Raw genomic sequence first — 7,500 nt, 5'->3', positions numbered from 1 at the left:
GCAATTCTTCTGCTACATCCTTATCAATCCTATATCTAATAAGTAAAATTTGTATGAAGACTTTTAGCTTATCATTATATATAAAGTTTTAGGACAAAGTCCCTGGTCGTCCATTGGTACCACCTATAAGGGTTTAAAAGTATAATTGTACTCTCTGAAAGGATTCTAACCTTTACATGGCTTTTATACTCCTTACACATAGGGTAGTAAGGTACCTGACTGGTATGCCAATATATTGGGGTATTTGACGAAAGACACAAACTCCTGAAAAAATTCACTGAGCTTCGTATGGCAATGGAATATGGGTATACAAAATATTTTGTCAAGATTTCTCTTACTTTCATAGTTAGAGGGTAATTAGTAAACGTAACATTGATCCTCACAAGAAAATGCTGTATTTCTTTTGTTTTAGTAATTTTTGATAATTATTACATTTTGATATATACAGTATATAAAAAAGGTGAGTAATGGCATCTGTATAGATTCCATGAGTCACTATACGAAGTATTACATCCTTCGGCCTTCAGTGCAAGCACAAACCTCAGGGAGAGTACATGTTTGAGTTTGACCTTTGACATTCGTTCATTTTTATGTCTGTCTTGCTTGGTTTTAGCAAGAATTTCATCATGCCAAAAAGGGAAAGATAATTTCAACATCTTGCTAACATAAGCAAGAAGAAAATTGGCTCTAGTAAGAGTTCTGAGGTGGTATTATCAGCGATATTAGCAGAGTTAGTGAAGGGAGAGAGAGAGAGAGAGAGAGAGAGAGAGAGAGAGAGAGAGAGAGAGAGAGAGAGAGAGAGGGTTGTAGATGAAGGGGGGACCAGGAGCCTAAGGAAGCAAGATATCGAGCATAGGGATCTTCATTTATAATTAAATTGTGATACCATTGTTCTGGTTAATCAATATACAAAACAGATGTAAAATTCATAATAATCCGGATTTAAAAACTATTGTCTTCTTAAAAATACAAAGGAAAACTTTGAATGCCAGTATCTGAAAACAATACTTATTGACCTTCAAATTCTATTTTCGCCCTTAGTTTTAAAGAGATAGCATTAGAATTTGGTATATAACTTAGAAAAAACCATATCAAACAATAAAATAGAGCCTTTTTTCCAATTTTTGTTTCGTATTTTTTTTGTCTTATTTTTTCCCTTATTTTGAGTGTATACTTTTTTTTTACCATAATGAGAAAATCTATATTCAGCAAGAAAATTACTTAAAAAAAAAAAAAAAAAAAAAGCTTTTATTGGAAGTCTACGTCAGGTAGGAATCCCAGGATCTTTATATTCATTATCAAGAGAAGAGATACAATTTGAAAAACACTCATTTTAAGGTTATATCACACTGGAGTAGCCAAATCAAAGGTCAGATGCAAAACTCCTATGCAGTTTGGAGATGGCCTAAGTCACTTTATCAAGTGGTATGAAAGTCAAAGTTCTGTCTTTCAAAAAACGGCATTAAACTGCATTATCCCTTAAATCACCATCTCAAACATCTTTATTAGGCCAAAATATTTTTCATCAATTTATGCACAGTCTTTGATTACTGAGAGTCCTGCTAATTTGTTAGCATGAATTATTGTTAATACTTTGTTAGTTAGTATGTAAGGAATTTCTACTCTTAAACAAACATTCTCTCCCAAGTCTTTTTATGGATTCTTTTTTGTAGTCAGCAATTCAGATCTAGGATTCTTATTTTGGAGTAAGACATCTATAACATTTCTAGAATCCTTTGGTTTCCCTTGTTTTATTTTATTTTTTCTAAATCTAAGTCTCTTACTTAATAACTGAAACTAGTTATTGGTAGTGTTAATTCGTCTCAATTTCTTCCTATCTTCTAAATAATACTTCTTTTATCATATCAAACCTAACATTAATGTATCTAAATTCTAGACAAACATCCAATACACTAAGGATCGAACGTTTTCTTCCTTTAATAATTGATAAAAATCCTTCTTCTAAATAAAATCATTTTAACCTTTCATGATTATTAAGTACATTTACTATATGCCCTAGCATAATATGCTAATTACTGGGTGTCCTGCTAACCTGTGAGCATGAGTTATTTTTAATACTGTGTTAGTAAGTATGTCAGGCATTTCTAGTCTTGAAAAACATTTTCTCCCTATTCTTTGTATGTATTCCTTCGAGTATTCAGTAATTCAGATCTATGATTATTATTTGGGAGTAAGACATATATAACAATCCTAAAAACCTTTGGTTTCCCTAGTTTTATTTCAACTCTTTGTAAATCTAAGTCTCCTACCTGATTACTGAACAAAGTTATTGGTAGTGTTAATTCTTCTCAATTTCTTCCTGTCTTTTAAATAATACTTCTTATATCATATAAAACCTACCATTAATGTATCTAAATTCTGGACAACATCCATTACTCTAAGGATCCAATGTTTTTATTCATGAATTATTGATTAAAAACCTTTTTCGAAAATAACATCCTCATAATTTTTCATGATTATTAAGTAAATTTACTCTATGCCCTAACATAATACGCAGAAACTTCTCTAGATGGTAAATAATGGATGATCTATTCTTCTCGGCTGTATTATATCATTCAAGACTACTATCATAAATCAGTATCTTCATTCAGTTTTCATCTTTGTATTAAGACATTTCTTTTATATATTGTAGGCATTACACTTGAATGCTAAAACTTCATGATATGAAATCGGGTTAAAGTAAGGTACGATCAATAATTAATTTTTCTACGTTATAACCTTTTTTTTTATTATTCGCACACTACATCTTTCTAGGATAACTCTCTTTTAAGGCTTGTCCAAATTAGCAGTTGCTACAAACTAAGTCTTTAAGATCCTCTCATTCTTAAAAATCTTCTCACTCCTCTAAGATATTAGTGTGGCATGATATTCCACATTAATCCTTATTTCTCATTATGTGTTTAATCTATCGACACCAGTTACTTTCCATATTTAGCCTAGGGATAGGACACTCACCATTTCTATTTTTATCCTGCTATCCTCCCGCTTTCTAAGACTAGCTCAAATTTTTTCAAATGGCTTTCCATATACTTACTAAAATTAGTAACACGATTCTAATAGGCTTACTCATGCTTAATGTCTCCAAAATCTACATCATTAATCTGTCAAGAGTTAGAAAAACTAAAGTGAGCCCACCGGCTTCACTTGAAATTCAAACATTTTTTAAAAATACTAAAAGCCGTTAATGGATTATATTCTTTGACCAGGGTACTTAAAATATCAACTATTTATATTTGCTTCTGAATAACTGAGCCAAAACATCATTTATTATTGGAATAGACATTTTATTATATTTTGCATTTTCATTCTACTTATGATGATCTATTACTGGTCTGTAACTTCAATCCTCATTTACAATAATATCTCAGGATATTTATATGCAACTCTTCTTAATTTCAACACTCACTGTTTCAATATGGGGCATTGGCTTATTGGAACCATTTATAATTTGTTACCAGTATATGAAAGTTTTGGTGCCGTTTTTTCTATCTATTTTAGTTGCAACTCTTCTATTCTGCCTAACATATCATCAGAAATTGCTATGCCCTGCCTATTTCTGTGTGATATTCATATTAATTCTTCTCTGTATTTTGGAAGATCGACATCATCTATCCCTACATCTTTGCTCTTTATGGTAGATCAAGCCCCTTTTTTATTACCTAACTGTAATCCATATTAATTTACATAGAAGTCATTACCCGCCCATCTTTCTGTCGGCATGACCTCCCCTTTTAGAAGATATACGACATTTAGCCTGCTTTATAGCTCCCTTTTCATAAAATCTTCATTTAGATTGAAATGTGTCCTCTCTATTCCCTTTAGTTTTATTCTTCCTAAATATCTGCCCATTATTTGTGCCACCAATATAATCTATGGTCCTAACTTCCCTGCAAGTATTCGAATTGCTCTATATTACCTAGTAGGATTTGTAGCTATCTGTTCCTTACACTCTATCCTCTGGTTTTCTATATTTATTGCTAATTTCCTTATCTCTTCGTAAAAACCTTTATCTAGGAGATCATTTGCTACATTAGATAATGCCTCACATAAGTCTATGTAAAGGTAATTGTCTTTATCAAAAAAATTTACCTTTACCAGTATATGATCTCAGGTGATGAGCAATGTTTGATGCTGATAGATTTTTCTCATCAGCGGCTCTTTTTCTGTTCCATTCGATAACGCGTGGGTTTGTTTACAACTTCCAGCATTCCTTGTGTACTTGCTGACCATCAACAATTGATTTTGGATCTCCACGAATCTTGGTTACATTCAGGATAGTGTCACAGCCTTTTTGTGTAAGTTTGACTTTCGACTGCTCCGAGAGAGACTGGCTGCAAAACACTCAATTCGCCATGATGAACGCTGTTAGGCTTAGAAAGCAAGAAGAACAAAAATGAATTATTGGGGGTATGCTTGCAACATATGCTCATATGATTAAATGTACAACTAAATATATAATTTAATCTACTCTTAATTAATCATTATTTCAGATTAAATGAACGTTGGCATAAGAAAAAAAATGCTCATTTCAGCTCTCCTTGAAGTCCCTTATGCATCAGATTCTGTACGAGCTTCACAGTGATGTTGTAATCTTCTCAAAGTGCTTTACTATAAAGCTGTTTATGTTGATAATTTGACTTTTAATATGTTAGTGAATACTACAATACCATTGTTAGAAAAGGAAATAAAAAAAATATTCAGACTTCAAAAAATGTATAAGTCTGCTGACAAGGTTTCGATCAGCTTTACCTCCGGAGCCGTGCATGCAATGTTGAACTCACATGTAACTTGCATACAGCGCCACAGATGTTTAATGGTGTTCAACTCATGATAAGCGGGTGGTAGCCGGATGACCTAATAACCACATGACCAGATAATTCTGTCAACTGTAAAGTGAGTGTCTGGCGTGTTCATCGTTGCATATGTTATGATTGGTAGCCCGCGACACTCCAGCCATTTCACGATCCTAGGTTTCCTGGTAGCTCTCTTCTGTCAGTTGACTATAGTAGGATGCATTGTCCAGCATCAGCATTGATGGCTCATTGACCACAGGCAGAAGGTGTGATTTCAGCCAGAGTATGAATAGGCCATTGTTCCATTAGTTAGAGTAGCACATAAATGATTCTTCAATGACTTCCTCATTTATGCCACCTGCTACTTCCACATACCGTTCACATTCACAAAGAGGTACTTGATGGCTGGAGGTGACACGGGTGTTAGGCTATGGTGTGTCCGCCTACTCTGTACTGTAGGGTATTTGGTTAGTAAAGTACGTCTGGTCGACGTAAAATACCCTTGGTCTTTATGCTTCCTGAGTTATCTAAGAGCATTAACATGACGATACATAATATCTTAAGATTACTTCTTCATGCACACTTTCCTTTGTGAAGTCCTATACATGAGCCCCATCTTGTGTAGTAATCACTATACACTCGTCTTAGAGATTTCCTCCAATATGATAATCGTCCTCTTCAGCTCATTACTCAACATTCCATGGCAATAAATGACAACAACAGTGAAATTATCAAATACGGCCGTGGTGACGATGACTGAGGATGATGTCAGCGGAGTCGGTGTCATGGGCAGTGTTTACGGCCTAGAACGCGAGCTCGTGTTATGCTGTACAATAAATCCGCACAACATTCACTGCCAGCCCCATGTAACCGGCGACACGATAATAAGGCCTGTGTAGTAATTTTGCATATATATATACACCAAATTACCGTTTGCAGCGTAGAAATTAAAGGGATGCTGTTATAAGTTGCATTTAAGACAATAAAAAAAATATACACAGCATATTTACATTATCACTTTGAGCTTCATTCGGTTTCAACTTCATGCCTCAAAACTTATACCATGCACTAATTTTAGCTAGATATCTATTAAGGGATTCACCTACAAAAGATCTACATTAAAGAAAAGATCCACCCACCCCCAAATGTTTGAGTTTAAAAAAAAATGCCTTGTGATTAACACGGTCAAAGTCAGCACGAAAATCAACCAACTTCCTGATCAATATCAAAGGATTTCTATACAGCGTTGGAGATTGTAAGAAAGGCACCACATGCTCCAAGGCTTTTACGAAAACCAAATTGTAAACTAGTGTACAGATTATTATCTCATCAAACCTGTTTAGACTTTTGCCAAAAGATGATAAAAATCTTTAGTTATTATGGGAGTCATGAAAATTAGGCAACAATCAGCTAGAACTAAGCTAATACAAATACATTTACATAACAGAGTAACTACCAATTCTCCAACTAGTGCTAAAAGAAACTCTTCTTACCGATAAAAAAAAAAAAAAATTATAACTTGAGAGCTAAGAAATCTACACATTCAAAATACTCAATGTCCAGCAAGAGAGAAAAGGAATGATAAATTTCGAGTTTCGTTTTGTCAAGCACATCAGCCAATACGTTTCCTTGATTTTAGACAGTGACAGAGGCATATAATTTATGTGAAGGATGGAAGATGGTACCAAAACTAATAGTAGGAAATTTAAAGAAAGCATTAAAAGGCTGCCGGAGAAAATGCCAAAAACTTTATTTATTAATAGATGGAGGAGATTTCAGAGAAGTAAAAGTCACTGAGCTGTACAACAAAGAACAGAAAGATGCTCTATACTTACAGCTAGGAAAAACTATATCATTGCAGTAATTCGCAGAAATGAAGACACAAAAGGCCTGGAAAATTACCGCCCAATAAGTTTTCTCTCAGTAATATATAACATTTTTTCAAAGATCATATTAGGAAGAATAGAATGACTGTAAGACGTAAAACCGCCAAAAGAGCAGGCAAGCTTCAGATGCTGTTATTCAACAAATGACTGCATTCATGTAATTGCCCAACTAATAAAAGTCTCAACACAGTATGAAAAACCACTATGTATGGTATTTACAGATTCTATCAAGACTTCAACATTAATGAAAACCCTTCAAAGACAAGGAATAAATGAATTTTATAAAAGAATCTGTGGTCTATAAGTTTGAATATTGTCATATTTCAATAAAGCCTTCACTTACGAAGGAAGGCAGCATTGTGGACTCTCATCTTGAATTCAATGCTGCTTTAGCTGAAAGTTCTGTTGGTCAATTTTGACTCAAGTGAAATTCCATTTGTATAGAAACAAATGTTACAAACAAAGACCTTGCTATTTTTTAGCATTAAATAACCTGGTTTCATTTATGAAATAAAAATGAAAATTGTAATTGCCGACTTCAATGCTAAAGTTGAAATTAAAAATAATAAAGGTATAGAAAATGTGAGGTGTGTCGAGGGTCTAAGCGAAGTTTAAATGAAAATGGAGTACATTTCATTGGAGGTACTCTTTTTCAACACAAGAAAATCCACAAATATACATGATCTTCACCGTGTGAAAATTACAAAATTCAAATAGATCATATTACCATTAATAAAGAGAGGAGGAATGTAAGAAGCTCTAGAGGTGAAGATATTGGTAGTGATTACCATCTCCTCATT

Source organism: Palaemon carinicauda, chromosome 23, assembly GCF_036898095.1.
Source record: "Palaemon carinicauda isolate YSFRI2023 chromosome 23, ASM3689809v2, whole genome shotgun sequence".
NCBI classification, from domain to species: Eukaryota; Metazoa; Arthropoda; class Malacostraca; order Decapoda; family Palaemonidae; genus Palaemon; species Palaemon carinicauda.
Note: the sequence above shows the minus strand (reverse complement) of the source record.